The 22,343-nt window shown below is 40.5% G+C and overlaps 1 protein-coding gene and 1 pseudogene across 13 annotated transcripts in view; one reads left to right on the top strand and one right to left on the bottom strand.

The window, feature by feature from the left end:
• Positions 1-22,343, bottom strand: part of Srpk2 (SRSF protein kinase 2) — a 225,596-nt gene that overhangs the window by 188,828 nt on the left and 14,425 nt on the right. The window contains exons 3-4 of one of the 13 annotated variants that reach the window (XM_063237951.1): positions 20,481-20,528; positions 14,673-14,702 (exon numbers count right to left, since the gene is read on the bottom strand). The exons of 10 other annotated variants lie outside the window; for them this stretch is intronic. The gene's annotated coding sequence lies outside the window, so the exon portion shown is untranslated. The remainder of the gene's footprint in view (positions 1-14,672; positions 14,703-20,480; positions 20,529-22,343) is intronic. 2 more of the 13 variants (XM_063237967.1, XM_063237958.1) reach the window with 2 other exon arrangements.
• On the top strand, positions 2,114-4,603 carry LOC100726656 (intracellular hyaluronan-binding protein 4-like; annotated as a pseudogene).

Here is a 22,343-nt window from a genome sequence, read left to right on the forward strand (position 1 = left end):
TCCATGCCTTTTGTGCCTGGAGTGGCAGGGGTGAACAGCTGTGACAGAGACCATATTACTTAAAAAGCCTGAAATTCTCTGCAGCAGACACTTGCCAACCTCTCAGGTGGAAAGGCTATTAAAAAACAGAATGACATGACACGGTAAACTAAGTGTCACAGGCTTGTTTAAAGTAGACTTAGAATTTGATAACTGTTTAACTGATAGGTCAGCCCACAGTTGGAGCATACGTGGTTTCATGAGAGGAGAATGAAAATTAAGACTACCAGTAACTGAAGAGCAACATTTAAAAAGACACACAGAGTCAAGAACAAGAGAGATCCTGAAAGTAATGTGGGGTGTCTAAAACTAAACTGGTCTTTAAGAGAATGCTGGGAGATAAAATCGATGGTCCAGGCCACAGACTCATGAAAGAACCTTTCTGGTACCAGAAAGTTTTCAAATCTTAAGATTTTTTATACTTAAAGAGTATAAAAGGTTCGTCTGGGCTAGAAAAATCTTTCTCCCATTGCCATTCGCATTCCCTAGAGATTCTGCGATCAAACTGCAAGAAATCCCCACAATGTGAGATAAGGAAAGTAATCCAAGAAAGGATGAGGTGAGGGTGGGGTGTGGGAGGTCTTGACGACTTGTGTGAGGTGCAGCACTTGTTATATGATAGCTGTTTTAAGATTCATCAGGAGAGTGAAACTGGGAAAGCCACTTCAAAAGAGCTGTTAAGCCAGGAAGGCTGAAGCAAGAGCAACACTAAGAGTTGAGTTCAAGGTCAGCCACCACTTGGGGAGAGGGGGAATTTGTCTCAAAAATACCAAAGGGAACTGTTTAGAGTGCTTTAAAATAACAAAATGTTGCAAGTAGGTCAGGAGATTGCAATAGTTAATGTGCATCAGTCTTATTCTGGAAATGATTTGAATACGTAAGATTTCAAACATAGGGATTTCAAACAGTAGGGAGATATCTGAATAGGACTATTGAAAATGAAAATAAGAACCCAAAATGTGTAATTGTCACTGTACAAAAGAGAAGAAAAGAAAGTGCTCTAAAGGATATAACTGCATGTATATTTAAGTGTATAAGATAGATAACCATATTACTGAGTTTTGTTGGATCATTGAACAGAACTGTTTGCAATCTCACTGTTAGAATGTCCACTTTATATGCTTTAATTTTGTAACTTGAGTAACTATTTCTAAGATGACAATATGTAATCTATTAACTAGTGATTTCCTACTGTTTATTTTTTTCTGAAATTCTGTATAACTTGTACCCTTTTTCTGTTTTTTTTTTCTTTTTCTCCTTAAAATAAAAAAGAAAATGAAAATAATAAAATTTCTGAGATATGGACCAAGAAGATGATGAAAAGTAAAGGAACACAGAATGCACTGTTTTAAGCCAGTCATGGCGGTGCACACCTGTAATCCCAGCACTCAGAGCAGAAAGCAGGAGGATGGATCACCACCGTTAAAGACAGGAGACTACACACAGCAAGATCTCGTCTCAAAAAACCTAAAACAAAAAGTTGTTTTAAAACGCTGGTAATATTAGCTAATATTTTTTAAGTTAATATTCTGATGAACAAATTAGTAGTCACTTTTGACTACTATAATTTGTAATTTGTGTACAGGTCTTCACATGGAAAGAGGAAATTTTTACAAAGGGTTTTTTTTTTCCTTCTTTGCAATTATCTTTTTAAACTTATTCTTGAGTTGGGTACATGCCTTGCAATCTTAACTATTGGGGAGGTTTAGGCAAGAGAATCATTAAGTTGAAGGCCACTATGGGCAACTTATCGAGACTCTAGGAAAATTAATAAACAAGAGCTAGAGATGTAACTCTATGGAAGACATTCCTGCGTTTGGTGTCCAATACTGCCCACCTCCCAAAAATTACTATTTTTAAATTGTAATTTAATACAGCTTCACTATCCTGTTTAATGGTTTTATTTCTTTTACCACATAGTACTGGAAGCTCTGGAATGAAATGAATTTTAAATTATATACATCATCTTTACTTGAAATGTTGATTGGTTTACTTAAAAAATGAGATCGTTGAAAACAGACTAATAGGCTCGCGTGGGTGCCCGGCCGGCACTGGCCGCAGTGCTGCGCGGGGCATGAAGGGCGGCCCGGGCAGCGGCACCATGCAGGAGACCTTCGGCTGCGTCGCTGCCAATCGCTTTCACCAGCTACTGGACGACGACACTCGTTCGACGTCCTGCGTGAGGCCGAGCGCAGGCGTCAGCTGCAGCTGCCGCACAGGAAGCGCGACGAGGCGGGAGCCACCGCCCAGGGGCCCAAGGCAGGCGGCGCCAGCGGCCGCAAGAGGTCCCGCAAGGAGCGCAAGGGTCCCGTGGCCCCGCGAGCCCCGGCAGGGCCCTGCCACCGCCGCCGCTCCAGTCACTGCAGGGCCAGGGACGCACTCCTAGAAGAGGGAGCTACAAGGATGGAACGACAGCCGGGGGCCAGACAGCCGGGGGCCAGACGTGACACTGGAGAGAACAGAGCGGCGATCCTACCGGGAATATCGACCCTACGAGACCGAACGGCAGGTGGACTTCACAGCTGAGAAGTCACGGATGAGAGGCCGGTGGACAGGTTTGATCGAGACCGGGCACCCAGAGGCCGCCGGGGCCCCAGAGGGGGCCTGCGGGCCGAGGCCAAGGCATTGGCGGGCCCGGGAACAGAGCTTTCGACACGTTTGACCTGAGAGGGCAGCGAGATTTTGAAAGATACAGTGGGAATGCTAAATTAGCATTCAGACCTGAGGACAGCATGGGTGGGTGTGGAGCTCGCACCTGGGGGTCAGGAAAAGACTCGAGCAACCTGGAGCTGAGCGGCCTGATAGAAGAGAGCTCAGCAATGGAGGCGGCCCAGGGCGCCCTGGAGGACTCTCCAGCCAGAGTTTCTGAGTTGGAGGTAGAAGAGGAAACTCAAGTTTATGAGATGACCTTGGACGAATGGAAAAATCTTCAAGAACAGACCAGACCAAAACCTGAATTTAACATCCGGAAACCAGAGTCTACAGTTCCTTCCAAAGCAGTGGTGATTCGTAAGTCAAAATACAGAGAAGATACAGTGAAGGATGACAGTGAGGAAGATGCCCACGTTTTCCGGAAAGCTGCCAATGACATCACTTCCCAGCTGGAGATCAACTTCGGGAACCTCCCTGGTCCTGGACGTGGGGGCCGAGGGGTGTTAGGGCGCCCGGGGGCGGCCCCAGAGCGGAAGTGGTGACGCAGGACATTGCCCACAACCCTGACGACCCTGAAGACTTCCCTGCTCTGGCATGAATGGGGCCCCTCAGAAGTCCCCCACCTACGCGGAGACCCTGAGAACAATAGATGTCGCTTCCCCGTGTCACCTGAAGTTGGCTGCCCTCTTTCTTGGTCTGAGGGTGTGGGGCGCAGAGGCTCCTCACCCACCGCCCCCCTGAGGGGTTTCTGTCAGGCACTTTCCAAGCAGGCAGAGACGCTTTCTTAAGGATTTCCAAAGGAAGTCCAGGAATGACATTAAAAGTATATACAGAGAGACTGTATGAGGCCTCCACCAAAGCCTGGAGAGTAGCAGCTGTAAAATAGCATCTCTGGAGACCACTTAGTAAGCTGTGTAGTTCCCAGACACTAGACAGAGCCCGCCCCGTATCCCAGGAAACAAGACTTGTAACTGCTAGTTCACAGCAGCCGCAGCCTAGTGCAGTGTTCACTGTAAACGCCCCGCGGTCCGAAATTCCCAGTTCGCATTTCCATTCAGCCACTAACTCCAAGCAGCCGTTGTACAGCTAAGGTCACCACTGTGTGACAAAGAAATAGAAAAAGTACTGATTTTTAAATGGTGATATAAACTACCTTGTGGTTTGTGTGTGTGTAAACACACTCTGTCTATACAGTACATGTGTATGTGCATAATTAGCATTTGGTGGTTTTTAGGACAGGTATGAAGTGTATGATTTTTAAAATTGAGGTGTTTAACCCACCAGACCAGAGATTTCCCAGCCAGGGTTAGCAGTGTGCCCCTTCCTCAGAACCAGAGGGTGAGCCCCTGCCTGGCAGATGAGCTGCCCCACCCCCTCCCCTCCACTGGGCCCAGCTGTCCCCGCCCAGAGCCCGCAGGTGCTGGACAGGACAGGCAGCAGGGACTCGGCAGGGGCGATGACAAGGGCATGGGCTGTGCCCTGTCGGGCCTGGACACCGCTGGAGCCCAGTGCCAGGCTCTGCTGTCTGAGAGAGCTCAGCTGGAGCCCATGTGCAAACAGGCGGAGGTTCCCTCCACACCGCATAGCAATCTTAGTTCCCTCGGCCACGCTGAGCCACAGTAGAGGGTCAGGTGGCAGTGGCTGTGGTGTTCCTTATTAAAGGACTATCCGAGTTAAAAAAAAAAAAAAGAAAGAAAGAAAGAAAAGAAAACAGACTAATATTCCTAGCACTATTCTCATTTTTGTATATACTTCCTTAGTTGCATACTTTTTGAATTCTGGATTTTCATCCGTTTTACTGAGGTATAACTGACATATAGTAAACTACATATATCTGACAAGCTTTGACACATGTATGTATGTGAAATCATCACTATAATTTTGACAATAAACATTCCCTCCTCTATCATGAGTTTATTTCTCCTACTTTGTTCTCTATTCCTCCCTGCTCCTTCCAGTTTAAGACAACTCCTAATTTTTTGGTCATTTTTTTATTTTGTAATTTCTAAAACTTATGTAAATAGAGCTGAACACACGTATCCTTTTGTGTCTGGTTTCTATAAGATGGCATAATTATCTTGAGATTTACTTATCTTAAATATACCAATACTTTCATTCCTTTGCATTTCTAAACAGGATTCCATGGTGTGGGGACAACAGTTCGTTATAGTAGTTGATGAGCATTTGAGTTTCTTCCAGTTTTGGCTTTTATAAACATAGCTGCTAGAAACATCTGTATACAGATCTTAATATGGACACATTCTCATTTCTTCTGGGACAAGGCGGCCAGATCACAAAGTAGATGAGTCCTGGTTTTTAAGAAGAATCAAACATTTCTAAAGTGGCTGTCATGGTTTATGTTTGTGTCCCCCAGGCCTCATGAGTTTGTGCATTTGTTATTCGTTCATTGTATAGTGCTTGGATTGATGGTGTCAATGCTCCACCCACAAAGGGGTGGAGCCAGGATGTGATGTAATGGCAGGAAGAAGGTGTGTCTTGCTCTCTTTGCTGTTTGCAGCCGCCTTTCAGGGCCGGCCAGCCATGCCCGCCTGCCTGGGAGCCAACTGAGTGTGGACTGAAACCTCCAAAAACTAAGGAATAAACCTTTCCTTTCCCAACTTGGGCATCAGGTATTTTGTCTCAGCGACGAGCATAAATTAACTAAGACAGTGGCTTTTACTGTTTCTTCCTCTCACCAATATGTGCAGGTGCAGCACCTTGCTCCATCCTTACCCAGCTCTTGGCACAACCAAACTTCTTGGATACTCTAGTCTCTAATGTGTGTACTGGGACCCTGATGTGGTTTCAAACTCTTTGTTTCCAAATGACTACTGTATTCCTACCCTAAAAGTCTGGGTCTTGTATTAATTTTTGGTCCAAAAGATGCTTATTTTCAGAGGATGTCTTATATTTTCATACCATTTGCACTTATGTCCAACAATCTATATTTATTCATCACTTCTTAGTTTTCTGGCTGAAATCAAGTATAGTATATTTATTCATTTACTTACATACAAAAATCTACATTTATTCAAATATAATCATATCACCTTCTTCTAAAACATCATCATAACTCTCTAAATCCCAAATTCCAGCCTGAATTTCTTGTGACTCCATTTCCTGCAGAACCACTGGCCTTAAACTCTCATGTCCAGCAATAGAGCTCTCCTTAAATGAGCACTTCTTGTCAACAAAGCCTGCTTACATTGCACTGGCAGCACAGCTGTCAGTGATTTTATTCCATGAATTCTTCAAACAAGTCATGACACAATAATGATGACAGTTAAAATAATGATGGTCCAAAAATGGATAATACATGCTGTGAAATAGGAAGAAAATGTTCAAATGAGGAGGAGAACAAGGAAGGGAAGGAGGATAGGAAAGAAGGAACCGTAAATAAAAAAAGAGAGAGAGAGAGAGAAAAGAAAGAAAACATGGAAATAATGCTTTGTAAACACAAAGGGGAAGAGTTGAAGGGAGGGTAGAGGAATGGGGAAAAAATATGTACATGCACAAATTCTCTAAGATGAATGTGATTATTATATATATCTAAAATGCACCAATAAAATCTAATTTTATAAAAATGGTCCACACAAAAGCGGCAAAAACCTGCAGCTCTAAAATTCAGAAAACATAAAAAAAAGTCAGAAAACATTTATTTCATATGAATGCAACATGTACATCCATTACAACACACAACATATTAGGTTACAAAGACTCAGACATAACCACGTCCATCTATTTATTAAGAACACACTTCAGTTGTGCACTGTGGAGTCCAATTAGTCACTCAGCAATACAGTGTATCTCAAGTTCATCTGTTCACATGCTCATTTATCTCTTGTCCAAAGTTGCCTACTTGGGTATTTATACATGTAGTTTATATTGTTTCAAGTATTAATGTCAATAATATTTACTCATACACTAATATGGTATTATTTTATAGTTCAATACATCCATCATGTGTTACAATAATGGGATATTCTAAATGCATTCATTTGTCTGATCTTATTTGAAGCTTATCTTTGGAGTGAGTATTACAATCACCCTAAAAAAAAAAAAAATCATGCTAGGGCTTATTTTCCTGTTAAGTCTTAGTTAGGGAAATGCAAGAAGTTGAGCATCTTTTCACATGCATATCTGAGATCCCTATAATGTGTCTGTAATGTTTTTCAACTGTTTTACAGAAACTGAGTTGTAGCCATATATGGTGGCACACACCTATAATCCTAGCACTCAGGAGACTGAGGCAGGAAAATCATGCTGCGTTCAAAGCCAGCCTAGCCTAGGATGAGTTCAAGACCAGTTTGGAATACACAGCAAGCCCCTGTCTTGAAAAAAAAAAAAAAAAAAAAAATGGGTTGCATACTTTCTAATTAAAAAAAAAATTATGCAAAGAATTATAGTTTCAGAATGCTTTTACAGCTGTTATTTAATTTTTTCAAAATCTAGAAGGCAGAATGGGACAAATATGATAAATCTAAGCTTATATCTGAGGGTCAAGGACATAGCTCAGCGACAAAGTGCCTGTCTGGCAAGCACAAGGTCTTTAGTTCAATTCCTGGTACCAAAAAAGAAAAGTTTATATCTGAGGTAACTGAGGATTTAACAAATGTTCACACCCTATTTGATATACCTGACCAAGGGCCAAGCTGGGCCTAATACAGTGACTACATGAGTTATATGTCTGATGTCCATGTATTTTCCAAATAGGTATGATTGTTCCACATTGGTTGCTGATGGCTCAAGGAAAGCAGTGTGGGCCTGCCTGGTACCTGTGGGAGATAATGAAAAGATGCTTGCTGACTGAGTGGAAGAGAGGATGTTGTGGCTAGTCTCCCAAAGCCTTTGGCAGTCACAGGTGGAGAGTTTTAAAGATGGCTGGATAAAGATATATTAATATGAATAAGTATGTGATGCTGGGATTAAGGGTGCCCCCCACTGGGTGCAGCTGGCACCAATCAACAAGCTTGTAGCCTGGATGGACTATAAAGGAACAGAAAGAAGGCAGGTTCTACTGCCGATGCTGCTGCTGTTGCTTCTACACTTGCGTGCTGCCTGCGTCTCCTGCCCACCCTGCCATGGACTGTTTCTCCTCTGTGATGCCCCTCTGCCCATGACATCCTGCTTGGAGCCAGCTAACTATGGACTGAAACCTCCACAGACTGTGAGCTGAAACTTTTCCTCCTTCAACTTGTGGTATTGAATATTTTTGTCTCAGTAGCAAAAAAAGTAACAAGACAGAGAACATGTGTTTCTAGATTGTTCTTCCTTACAGTGTTACAAATCAGGTGTTTGGTTTTCAGTTTCCAGTCATGGAGACTACTATCAATCTAAAAACTGCCTATGGCTTGTTAACTTTATTCAAAATTTTGAATTGAAGTATAAAAGAAATATATAAAACACATATTTATGTGTACAAATCACCAAATGATCAAGCATGAATCCACCCTTGTAACTTTATGCCAGTCAAGAAACAGAATATTGCCAGCAGCTAGAGGCCTGCTACAGACCTTCCAAATCACTGTACCTTTACCTTCCTCAGAGGGAATCACTTTTAAAAATATTTTAGGCTGACTTATTTGTTCTTCTTTATGGGCCACAGTATAACTCAAATGAATGCACAAATATGTAGTGATTAAATCAAGATAATTAGCTTTTCCAGTTCTTCAAATATTTGCATTGAAGGTCTTCAAATCCTTCTGCTCTCTAATCATTGAGTCTTAAAGTTTCTTTATATATAATCTGGGTAAATGTCCTTTATTAGTTTATAAATATTTTCTTCTGTTTCGTAGCTTGTTTTTATTCTCCTCATAGTCTTCTCTCATAAGTACTGGGGACTGAACCCAGAGCTTCACGCAAGCACTCTACCACTATAGCTACACGCCAGTCCTCCTGTGAGCCTTTGGAAGAGGTTCCCGACTGTAGTATGGTGGCACATGCCTGTAATCCAGCACTCTGGCAGCCTAGGGCAAGAGAATAACAACTTGAGCCCAGTGCAGCCAATTTAGGGATTTCACAAGATCCTATCTAAAATCAAAACAACCACAGAAGTTCTTAATTTTTATGAAGTTCAATTTACTAATTTTCTTTCGGGCACATATTTTGGTATTGATGTTATGCAATCATTCCCAAGTCCACCTCCTTTACCACTCACCACTCTAATCAGTCAAATACAGGATGAACAAAAATGACATATTTTTCATTAATTTTTGTAAGATAAAATATTAAAATAACAATTTTTAATCAACACTTTTTCTGTGTATTAAAACATTCAATACACAAACAATGTTACCAAAAAAACCCCACAATGTTACAATTTGGACAGTGGCATCCAGTCTAATTCTTTTTACACTATTGTCTGTCTTTGAACAACACACTTTATAGTGTGTTCTTTTCTAATTATAATGGTGAAGCCATTGATGATGACCATCCTGGTTGGCATTTTGCTATACCGTATTTTTCAATTATTTGGTCTATTAGACCTAATTTAAACTGTAAGTTACTTTTCTTTCTTTCTTTCTTTTTCTGAGACAGGATCTTGCTGTGTAGTTCAGGTTGACCTTGAGTTCAATATGTAGCCCAGGCTGGCCTTGATCCTCCTGCCTCAGCCTCCCAAGCACTGGGATTACAGGGTTGCACCACCATATCTGGTATAAAAGACTTTCTGATACTCCTTGGGATTTTGTTTTGTTTTGTTTGTTTGTTTGGTAATGAGGATTGAACTCATGACTTTGCACTTGCCAGGCAGGCACTTATGCGGCTGAGTTAAATCCCCAGCCCTCCTTGTTTTGAATATATTAAGCACATTCCATACAGTTTGGACCAGAAGGTACATACATATTTTATAAAAATATTTTTTCCTCACTTCTGATTACAGGACAGTTGTCAACTCTGTCAACATGACTGATAGAACTATTATAGTCACTGACCACTACTGGAATTTATTTTACTTTATTTCTCTTTCACTTCTGCACTCTGAATATTTGACAATAAGGAAATGTCTTTTTTGTCTTTCCATTGCATAACACAAATTTTTTCCTCTCTGATATGCTAATGTTTCTCCCTTTTTCAGGTTTTTCTTTTGCAGATCTTTTGGCAATTCCTTCCTAGTGGGTCTCAGTGTCCCCAGTAGCTCAAATGTGTCCATTCTGCATTGTAAGTGAGTATCGTGGAGTTCTGGAAAAGTATAAGTATCTAATATACTTATGATAAGAGTTTTTATAGATTGTAGCATAAAATTATAGGCAAATTTTCACAAATGAACATAAATTAGTTAAAACAACCCAAACTTATTATATGTCACTAGAAACAAAAAGTGAAGGCAAATACAATGTTCTAAATTTTAAAAGTATGTAGAAGTAGTCAATATAAAACAGATAAACAGGGCCAGGCACTTAGCTCAGTGATGCAGCACCTGCCTGCCAAGCGTTAGGTTCTGAGTTCAACTGCCAGTACTCAAAAAACAAAACTAAAATAAACAAACAGACATAGACCATCTCAAACAAGAATTAACAGGCTGAAATGACACCTGCTGGGTAACCCTCAGGATACTACATAAACAGACAATGCCCAAATGACAGTTCAAGTAATGGCTTAGCTGTCTTTCAGATGACGTTATTTAGTTTTAAGTTTTGCCTCTAGGCTTGTGATCAATTTTAAGCAAATTTTTGTGAATAGAATGAAGTATAGATTGAATCAAAAGTTTATTTTTAGCTGAGCCTGTTGGCACACACCTGTAATCCCAGCACTTGGGAGGCTGAGGCAAGAGAATCACTGCAAGTTTGACACCAGCCTGGGTTACAAAGTGAGCTCAAGGCCAGCCTAACTGCATAGCAAGACCCTGTCTCAAAAAAAGAAACAAAAAATAAAGTTTATTTTTTAACAAATGGATTTCCACAGGCCGGGGACACAGCTCAGCAGCATAGCGCCTGCCTAGCAATGGCAAGGTCCTGAGTTTAATTCCTGGTACTCGTCACACCAAAAAAAAAAAAAAAAAAAAGGATTTTTGGTTGAGTATTTTAGTCCATCCCTGTAATCCAAGCTACTTGAGGAGACTAAGGCAGGAGAATCACAAGCTCAAGGGCAGCCTCATCAACTTAGCAAAACCTGTGTCAAAAAAAAGAGGGTGTAGTGAAACTGTAGTAGCACCATGCAAGGGTACCTGCCTAGAAGCCCTGGAGATGAATTCCTGGAACTCCCAAAACAAACATACAAATAGGAATTCGATTTCTCCAGCATTGTTGTGGAAAACTCTCATTATTTAACTAAACTGCCTTTGTACCTTTATCAAAAATTAGTTAACCACTGATACATGTTCTACCTCTGGTCCCTATGTTCTCTTCAAAATATTCTTTGTCTTGATACCAATACTATGTATCTTCATCACTGTGGCTTCAGCAGCAACCCCAAGTCAGGCAATGTATGGTCTTTAAGTTGTTCTTTTTGCCAGGGATTTAGCTCTGCAGCACAAGAGCTTGCCTGGCAAGTGTGAAGTCATAAGTTCGATCCCCAGTACAAAAGAAAAATTTGTTCTTTTTTAAAATTAATATTGCCAGGCATGGTGGCACATGTATGTACTCTTAGACCTGAGAAGGCTGGTTGGTGCAGGAGGATTGTTATGAGTTCAAGGCCAACCTCAATTATACAGTGAGACACTGTCTCAAAAAATTAATTAATTAATATATAGGAAAAAGAAAATCCTGAGGTTTTCATTGTGATTACACTGAACTTACAGACCAATTTAGAAGAACTTTCAACTCTGAATTTCTGCTGTATGAATATAATATATATCTGCATTTATTTAGGTTTTTTTTTTATTTCAGCAACATTTTGTAGTTTTCATTGTATAAGTCTTACTTGGTTTATCTCTAAAGAGTTTACTATTTTCTGATGCTGTTTTTAGTGGCATATACCTTTAACATCAATTTTTTTAACTTTAAAATGATTACATCATGGTAACTTCCTTTGGGAAAAGGTGTGTGTGCACAGTGGTGACTCCCAGTAGCTCCCTGGCCCGCACACAGCTTGCCCACCATTGCTACATCCACATGCTACATTTGTTCCGGATGTTGAGCCCACACTGATCCATCACTGTCCCTTGAAGTCCAGTTTCCACTAGAGTAAACTCTTAGTACACGCCACGTATCTGGACAAGTGCATGACACATGTCTGTCATTACATTACCACACAGAACAGGTTCTCTGCCCTAAAAATCCTGAGCTCTGCTCCTGGCAACCACTGGTTTTTTTACTGCCTACAGGCTTTGCCTTTTTAGAGAATGTCGCACAGCTGGAATCGTACAGTTTTGTTACCTCGTCAGTCTGGCTTCTTTCACTGAGTAACAGCATTTAAATTTCCTTTGTGTTTTTGGCTTTAAGCTCATTTCCTTTTAATGCTAAATACTATTTCATCATTTGGATCTACCACAGTTTATTCATTTATGCACCTACTAAGAATATCTTGGGGTTGGGGTTTAGCTCAGCGGCATAAGCCCTGCCTTATAAGCAGGCAGTCATGAGTTCAATCCCTGGTACCGATAAAAACGAAAAAGACCAAAAAAAAAAAAAAAAAAAAAAAAAAAAATAGAGCATCTTGACTTCCCAAAAGTTTAGGCAATTATGAAGAAAAGTGTAATGACCCACATGCAGGTATAAATTTTCATGTCTTCTGGGTAAACATCAAGTAGTACCATTACTGTACTGTATGAGAAGAGCATGTTTAGTTTTGTACGAAACCACCAAACTGTCTTCTAAAGCAGCTGTACCATTTTTCACTCTTGCCACAACGAATGGGAGAGGTCCTTTTTTTCAACACATTTGATATAGTCAGTGTCTTAGGTTTTGGCCACTTTTGAGACAGAGTGTCACTACGTAGTTCAAGCTAGCCTTAAACTCACTATGTAGCCCAGGCTGGCCTCAAACTCTCAGCAGTCCTCCTTCTTCAGCCTCCCAGAGGCCTGGGATTAGAGGCATGTACCATCACAGCTGCCTTTTTTTATTTTTTGAGAAATTGTGTCACTGGACTGACCAAGCTGGTTCCAAACTTGAGACCCTCTTGCCTCAGCCTCCTAGAATGCTGAGATTGTACCATGCGCTACCATTCTGTAGTCTTGGCCATTCTCACAGGTATGCAGCACTATCTCCTTGTTTCAATTGGCTTTTCCCTGAAAACATATGGAATATCAGGTCATATGCCAATTTGTCATGTGTATCTCTGATAATGCTTCTACTAAGGAGTTTTTTATGTATTCTGGGTAACAACCCTCTATCAGGTGTGTCTCTTGGAAATATCTTTTCTCAGTCTTTTCAGCTTCTTGTCAGTGAATTTTCTAAAGCAGAAGTTTTTGATTTTTGCTGTTGTTGTTGTTCTTGGTACCAGGAATTAAACTCAGGGGCCTGCGCTTGTCACTTATGCCACTGCGTTTTATCCCCAGCCCCTGGAGCAGAAGTTTTAATTTGAATGAAGTCTTCCATGGATTAAGCCTTGGTATTGTAGTAGAATGTCGTAACTATACTTGAAGTCACCTAGATTTTCTCCTGTGTTATTTTCTGGGAATTTCATAGTTTTGCATTTTACATTTATATCTATAACTCATTTTAAGTTAATTTTTGTGAGGATGTAAAGTCTGTGTCTAAATTTTTTTAATGTAGCTGTCCAGTTGTTCCCACTCTATTTGTTGACAAAAACCCTCCTTCCAGGCTGAGGCAAGAGGAATGCCATGAGTTTGAGGCCAGCCTCGTCTACATAGTGAGTTCAAGGCCAGCCTGAACTACATAGCAAAACCCTCTCAAAGACAAAACAAAACCCCAAACTCTCTTTTCACTACTGAACTGCCTTTGCTCCCTGGCTGTATTTATGTTGGTCTATTCTGGTTTCAGTAATCTGTCTGTCCTTCTGGGTACCACATCGCTTTGAATACTGTAGCATTATAGTTAAAGTCTTGGAGTCAAAAACTTAGTTCTCTAACCTTTTTTTTCTCTTTTTGAAAATAAAAGTAGTCAATATGTAATCATTACTGCATTTTCTCATAGTTGGTGTGCAGTTCATGGATGTCAGTAAGGTGATCAGAAAATTCTTATGGAATAAGCTAACTGAAGAAACCTCAACGCTACCCAGCTCTGTGCTGGCTTCGATCTTTTTTTCTTTTCTTTTTCTTTTGTCAGGGTCTCACTATGAGTTCAGGCTGGGTTTGAACTCACTACAGAGCCCAGACCAGCTCTGAACTCACATGGATCCTCTTCCTGCCTCAGTCTCCCAAGTGCTGGGATTACAGGCATGTGCCACTACACCCAGCTTAATTTCTATGACTGAAACTACTCAAATCATCCACTGTTTTCATAAAGTGTCTCAGTCTCCCTGCTACTTAACTCTGGATGAAATCATAGACCTGACAGGGTTCACCATGGACAATGAATAACACCTCTTCACAATGTGTAGCTCTGATACTAATTGTGTTATTTTAACTCACTTTGGGGATACATACTTAGCTGGTATATCTTTTATAAATAACAGAACTTATTTCAGGAAAATAGACTTAAGCTGACACATTACATGCATAAGAAAATTTTATCATGATTTCTTGCTTCTGAAACTTCCTAAACTACTGCAAAAACACCACAAAAAAATAGCATGTATGATGTATTACATGAAAGATAAGTATCTCATTTAACCCTCACACCTCCTTACTGAGACATAGGTATTTAGCTCTATTTCAGGATGAATAAAATCAGACTTAAAACAACTGTAGCCAAGCAAGTGTAAACTATACATGCACAACTGTAATCTCAACTACTCAGAAAGCCAAAACATGCAGATTGCAACTTCAAGCCCAGCTGGACAACTTAGAAGGCCTGTCTCAAAATAAAAAATAAAAAGGTTAGGCACATAGTTCCGTGTGAAAGCCCTGGTTTCAATCCCTGGTACTATAAAAATAAGGGAGGAAGGGGCTGGGGATTTAGCTCAGCAGCATAAGTGCCTACCTTGCAAGCAGACAGTCTTGAGTTCGATCCCTGGATAAAAAGGAAAAAGACAAAAATAAAATAAAATAAAATTTTAAAAAAGGGAGAAAAACATCACTGAGAAAAGTGATGCTACTAAACCAGAATCTTGGGCTGGGGGTGCAGATGAGAATGTGTGTTTAGTATGTACCAGGCCCTGGGTTTGAACCCAGTTTCACAAAACAAAATAAATTTTAAATAACTGAAGTCTTTGAAGCTAAGGCTGGAAACATGGTTACACTTCTTTAAAACAATGTCTCCCACTGTCTCCCTGTATAACAAGATATTCTACATAAACCACCTTCTATCCCATTCCTCCTACATATGGATATAAGATACTACAGACCCACGTAACAGGTTAAGGAGTCTCCAGGCAGATATTCATATTCATTTTCATTCTCACATCCATCCCTCCATAAAAGGAAGAATTCAAAGACACGTCTTTTAAAATAGTCCCTCTTACCCCAGAATGGCTTATCTTTCTGCAGACGGGTAATTTCAAAGACACTAAATCAGAATCCCAACCCTTCTCGCCAGCACTAAGCTGAAGCATCAGATAAATGGCCTTCATCAAGTAACCTGCTCCTCAGGCCTGCGTTTTTTTCCTCCAGTGGCTACATGGACTATATCAGGACAGTGGATTTGAGACAATGTTCTAAAAAGCTGCCTCCAAGAGCCTTACAAGGGTGAGGAGTAGGTCAGGTGACTGGAACCAAACTCTCACAGCCAGTTCTCCCAGAAGAAAGATACTTTCTCCATATATAAATAACAGGGTTTGGGCTGGGGATTTAGCTCAGCGGCATAAGCGCCTGCCTTGCAAGCAGGCAGTTCAATCCCCAGTACCGATAAAAAAAAACACAAATAAATGAATAACAGAGCTCTACTTAAGATTTTATTTAAAAGCATTGTTATTGCAAAATAAATGGTTCAAGTATTTCACTATAAAGACCTTGCTACTTCAAGCATAGGCAATAATTTTATCTGTGAAAGATGTATTCAATTTTATATTAGTTCTGTAATTAACTTTCAGCAACAAATATTTAAAGATAAACATATCATGTTCCACACCAACCCCCCAAAACTATCGCTGGACTATTATAGAAATGAAAACAACAGGGTAAGATTCCCTACATAAATGAATGCCAAGAGCCAGCTAGGAGCAGAAACGGCAGCACCAACCTTGCACCCTGGATGCCAGAAACAATGCTAACACCTGGTGATCAAAGGAAGCAGTCCAGCACACAAATCAGGGCTTCAACAGCCAGCAGTGTCTTCTCAGTAGAATGCCCATCTTCACTACAACTGAGTTAATTGTATGCTTCCTGAGGATATAACTCCTGGCTTCAAGTCTGTTTTTACCCTTTCTCCCACTCTATCTACAAAGTTTAGAACACACAGGGCATCCAAAGGCACAGCCTGGAAACTTGAGCAGCCCAGCGGTACAGGAACCCACGTAAGTACACTAGATGAAGCTGTTCTACCTTCACCCTTGGTAGTGGTAATGCTCCTTTAAAAACTGGAAACAGTCACATAACTTTTAAGAAAGCAACACAAGACTTGACATTAAAATGTGATATCGGGGCTGGGGATTTAGCTCAGCAGCATAAGCGCCTGCCTTGAAAGCGGGCAGTCGTGAGTTCAATCCCTGGTACCGATAAAAACTAAAAAGACAAAAATAAAAAAAAATAAAATAAAATAAAATGTGATATCATCACCAGCCAGGTATGGGTACATGGCTGTAATCCCAGCTATCTGGGAGGATGAGACTGGAGCATTCAAGTTCTAGCCCAGCCTGGGCAATTTAACAATTCGGCAAGACCCAGTCTTAAAGTAAAAAAGGCTTGGATGCAGCTCAATATGAATCCCCCACAGGAAGATAAAAACGTCTCTAATCCTTATTCTTTGTGACCATTAATCATGGTATGTCAATTTAAATGGATCAGGGCCCACCTAGCAGATTAGTAAAGCACAGTTCTGGGTGTATCCGTGGATGACTGACACTTATGCTAGCAAACTGAAGATAGCAACAAACACAGGCTTGCAGCCTGGGTGCAATAAAAGGGAAAGAAAAGCAATTTTGAAGAAAAGCAGTCTTCTTGAGCAGGTGCATCCTCTACTGCCAGCAGACTCACACTAGTAAGCTTTGACCTTGGACTGGCGCTGTGTCCCTGATCCTTCTTATGCTGTGGCTTGCACCTGCTTGAGACAAGTAGCTACATGGTCCTCCAGTGCACTGCCTGTCACTGTGGACTCTCCTACCTCGTTTAAGCCACTTTCACAGTTACACATCTATTTCCTGTTGATTGTTCCTCCAGAGAGCCCTAATATAGTACGTGACAAACCAGTACTGTCTGCCTACACTAGACATTGAAATAATAGAAAAATTTTTGACAGTACTGACCCAGCATCAAACCCGGCACCTCTGTACTGAGCTACATCCTCAACTCTTTTTTATTTTTATTTTAGAATAGCAGCTCCGTAAGTAGCTAAATGGCCCAAACTGGACTCAAAACTTGCAATCCTCCTGCCACAACCTCCTGGGAGGCAAGTACCACTTCACCCTGATGGAAACATTCTTTATAAACTGTCAAGATTTTTAAAAACAGAAACAGAAAAAAAAAACTAGTCACAATAAAATCTGGTCATCAATGATAAGCAAAATTAACAAACTTAGCAAACCTTCCTCAAATCTCATTATCCCTAGATTTCCCTGACACACTGGTTTGTCCTCTTTAAACCATCTGCTTTCTATATTTTGCCTCAACAGACGTTTTCCAAGTCAGACCCAATCCCTCTCTTTTTACCCTCTTCCTGAGCTAAACTGATCCTGATCCCGTCACCCTACTTATTCTTAACTGTGTATTTCAAGCCCGTTTCCAGTCCACACTTCTTTTGAGATGTGTCACTTCAAGCTCAGTGTTACCAAAAGTACTGTCTCTTGCTTCTCTCTTAATACCTTCTCTCCAAGCTGCCGTGGTAGTGTACATCTATAATCCCTGCACTTAAAAGAGGTGTGAGGAGAGGGACTGCCACTGATTTGAGGCCAGCCTCAGCCACAGAATGAGTTCAAGGCCAGTCTGAACTACACAGCAAGATGCCGTCTCAAAAAAACAAAAAAACTTCCAACTTTCTTAAACTCCATTAAAGGTAGCAAAAGTCAAATAAATTTATAGTCTTTTAAAGTGCTCTAAAGGTTATAACTGCATATATGTTTAAGTGTATAAGATAATCATGTTACTGAGTTTTGTTGGATCAATGAACAAAACTGTTTGCAGTCTCACTGTTTGAAAGTCCACTTTATATGCTTTAATTTTGTAACTTGAATAACTTTTTTTTTTTTCTTTTTCTTTTTTATCGGTACCAGGGATCGAACTCACGGCTGCCTGCTTGCAAGGCAGGTGCTTATGCCACTGAGCTAAATCCCCAGTCCCTTGAATAAGTATTTCTAAGATGAGAATATGTAATCTATTAACTAGTGATTTCTTTCTTTTTTTTGCGGTGCCAGGGACTGAACTCATGACCTAGCGCTTGCCAGGCAAGCGCTTATGCTGCTGAGCTAAATCCCAGGCCCAACTAGTGATTTCTTACTGTTTATATTTTAAATTTTGTATTACTTGTACCCTTTTCCTGTTTTTTATTTTTCTCCTTAAATAAAATTTTTAAAAAATTTATAGTCTTTTTTTTAATTGCTTTTCCCCATTTCCTCTTATATGCTAGTTCCAGGTCTAGTCTTTTTCCCTTTCTTTAAAAGATCTTTTCCAAAATTTGGGAGCCTTAAAATAATTCACTGTCTTTGACCTAGTATTTCCATTTTGAGAGCTCCATGTAGGCTATGAAAATTGGTTATGGCTGGGTGTGGTTGGTACATAGCTGCCAAGTGAGTACTCAGGAGGCTGAGGCAGGCAGATCACAAGTTCACAGGCATATGTAGAGAGTTCAAGGTTGACCTGAAATATGTAATGAGACTCTGTGTCAAAAACCAGAAAGAAAGAAAGAGAGAGAGAGAGAAAGAAAGAAAGAAAGGCTTTGATAAGATTTTAAGGACATAGAAAATTTTGTTAATTTATAATATAAAATAAAATAAAAAGATACAAAAGCATATACAGTACAAGACAGAGTGAAGTAACCAAGCACAAGGAGGAAGGGGAAAAAGTCCAAAAAATATATTAAAATGTTAATAATGTCCAATTTGTGTGTCTCAGACCTCTCCCATCCACGTCCCACATCATATTTTGCACTAAGTCCAGTGGATTCTGCCCTTTCATACCCAACAGTCTCCGGAAGCCTATGCAGGTCCTCTAGATGGAGAGCCCCGCCTCTTACTCCCACCCTGCACTCTGCTAAGCGTGCATCCTGAGCGTCACCATCTGGGAGTCTGAGCAGCTCTGTGGGCCCATCTGGGAGTCTGAGCAGCTCTGTGGGCCCACGTGAGCTCAGGAACAAGCACTCAAGCGCTCCACACCCAGCCTCATCAGCCACCAGCTGACAGACAGTCCAGCAGGAAACCTCACCACTGTGCAACTCCACACCCTGCCACCAGCCCAGGCTTCCACCTGGGAGCCCAACTCTGTTCGCTCTTTTTTTTTTTTTTTTTTTTTTGTGATGTTTTGGTTTGGTTTGGTTTTTGTTTTTCTTTTTTATCGGTACCGGGGATCAAACTCACGACCACATACTTGCAAGGCAGGTGCTTATGCCGCTGAGCTAAATCCCCAGCCCCTTTGGTTTGGTTTTTGAGACAGGATCTCACTATGCAGTTCCAGCTGGTCTTCAACTCACTTTGTAGCCCAGGCTGGTCTCAAACTTGCACCAATCCTCCTGCCTCAGTCTCTAGAGTGCTGGGAGTAAGGCATGCTGCACCACATGTCGCCTGCTCTTGTTTTAAGTGGCAAATTATTACAAGATCCAGTTTACATGCTTCCTTGACTTATTACTTTATTTTTAGAATACAAAATGACATTCAAATATATTTAGAAAGAGATCTACAACAATAATACATACATGGTCTGATCAAAAATACAGTCAATGTTTAAACTTAAAAATGTACTATAGGGGCCGAGGATTTAGCTCAGCAGCATAAATGCCTGCCTGGCAAGCGTAAGGTCGTGTGTTCAACTCCCAGTTATCAAAAAAAAGTAAAAAAAAAAAAGTATTACAGTGAAAGACACTGTCATTAATTCCCCTCAAACTACCCTCCCATGGGGCTGGGATTTAGCTCAGGGGGATAAGCACCTGCCTGGCAAGTGTGAGTTCTTGAGTTCAAACCCTGGAACCAAAAAAAAAACACCCAGAAACTACCCTCCCTTGCTTAACTTATCCCATCATTCTTGCCACTTTCTTTTTCCCAGCATCAGACTGAAGTCTTTAATCTAATTTATTATAAACAGATTAACAGACCTAAAAACAATTATGTAAACCAAGGTACACCTTTACAGGTAGACACACTGACCAAGCTGATCTTGACACTTTCCACAGCAGTTCTATAAGGGTTCCTTTTTTTTGGTACCAGGAATCAAACTCAATCTCACATTTGCCAGGCAGACAATGTACCACTGAGCTATATCCCTGCCCCTCTATAAGTCCTCTCTCATGTCTTTCTGAGGTGTGATCAAATGCAATGAATGTTGCCACCAAGGGCCTCTAACTGAAAGGCAGATTCATGGAAACGTCACGGTGGGTCTGGGGATCTAGCTCAGTGGCACACTGCCTGCCTGGCAAGCATGATGTCCTGAATTTGAGCCCCAATACCCGCCCCCTCAAAAAACATGGTGTGTCCTCATCCACCATACCCACCAGATCGGACAACACGCAACTTCTGGCTGTTCTCCAGAGTCAAAATGACTGCAAAAGAGAAACATTTTAAATCAATTCCCGACACTACAGCAGCCACAACAGTACAACTGGACACTCACAAAACAGACCTTTCAGAACTGCTTCAGCAAGTAGCAAGAACAATGGAAGACTCTAAATATGTTCAACGTGAGGAGATATAGTCTGTGTAGGGAATTAATGGCAATGTGTCTTTTACTGTAATAAATTTTTTTAGACATTCACTGCATTTTTCAGTTACACTTTGCATATTGTGACAGAACTCATCTAAAAATTCATGAAGACTTTCTATAAATCAATACACAATGCAATGTTTTTTAATAAAAGGAGAATCTGTATTATTAACAGAAGGGTAGGTAACTGTGGTACAGTCAATACTATATTATAGAGCTATAACGAAGAATGAATTAATGATATTACTGGTATTTTTGGTACAACAACATGGACAAATCTCATAGGTAAATTGAGAAAGAAGCTAAACAAAAATATATTCTAGGCCAGGTGTGGTGGAGCATGCTTATAAACCCAGCACTTTGGAGGCTGAGGCATTAAGGTAATCCTGAGTTGAAGTCATCCTAGTAACGAGGTCATTCCTGGTAACATACTCTATAAGATTTCATTTATTTGAAGTTCAAGAAGAGACAAACTAATCAAAATAATACATATCAGAAAAGTAGCTACCTCTGAGTATCTCTGGGGAGAAGCATAAGAAACTTTAAGGGAGGTAACTGTCATGTTAACTGTGGTTTACATCTGGGTGTGCTCCAAAGTCTCACACACTGAGGCAGGGCTTCTGGGAAAAAAAGTAAAATAAAAAACAGAATCCTTAAGGGGTATTGGGAGGATTCTTGCTCTTAATCTGGGTGCTGGTTATAGTGGATTAAATATATGTAAAAAGTCATCAACCTGTATGCATACAGTGAATGTACTTTGCTATAGACACATGAATATATTATACATAGGCGTTAAATATCTAACAAAAATATGCACAAGAAAAGAATAACACATCAAAATAACTGATAGAGCTATAACTGATGCTGATTTTTCCTTTTACCAGTGCCAGGGATCAAACCCAGGGCCTTGCACGTGTTAGACAAGCACTTTGCCACTGAACAACATCCCCAGGACTAAGGCTTCCTTCTTTAAATTGTCCTATACACTGTCTGCATTTTCCATCATACCACATTATGTTTATCAATAAAAGGGCTACTAAAAAATAATGAAGTTAAAATCCAAATGGTCTCTTCTGAAACATTCCCTTATCAATCTAAGGACCATGGTATCTAATATTAACCTGTTCATCATGAAACATCCTGGAACAGTGTGTTAATAATCTCTACTTGCCAGTTGGTGCTAGGTTTCATTTAATCTCTCTAGAACGCATTACATTGCCTACTGCTGGGTATCTGCAACACTAGGTACCTGCTTTGTAGGTGTTTTCTGTACTACACACAGCTAGTAAGCAAACATGACTGTAAATAAACGAATGTGTAACAAAAGAAGTCAAAATTAGATGAGCACTTTCCAATAAGAGGTATTCCAAAATCATGGATTTCTGAGTTGGTATTTACACTACACTAAAAGGACTGAAGCTTCAAAGACATAAATGGGAAAAGTCAATACTGTTCAAATGTGCCTGCTACCCAAAGCAACCTAAGACTCAATGCAAGTAAGTCTTAGTAGTGTACATCCATAGTCTCAGATACTGAAGAGGCTGAGGCAAGAATATCACAACTTCAACTCTAGCCTGGGCACTTTAGTGAGACGCTGTCTCCAATTAAAAAAAAAAAAATTTAAATAAAGGACTGGGGCTAGGAATAATGGTGC

The sequence above is a fragment of the Cavia porcellus genome, unplaced genomic scaffold (assembly GCF_034190915.1).
Source record: "Cavia porcellus strain 051 isolate PalLab524CR breed Dunkin Hartley unplaced genomic scaffold, mCavPor4.1 scaffold_2, whole genome shotgun sequence".
Taxonomy (NCBI): domain Eukaryota; kingdom Metazoa; phylum Chordata; class Mammalia; order Rodentia; family Caviidae; genus Cavia; species Cavia porcellus.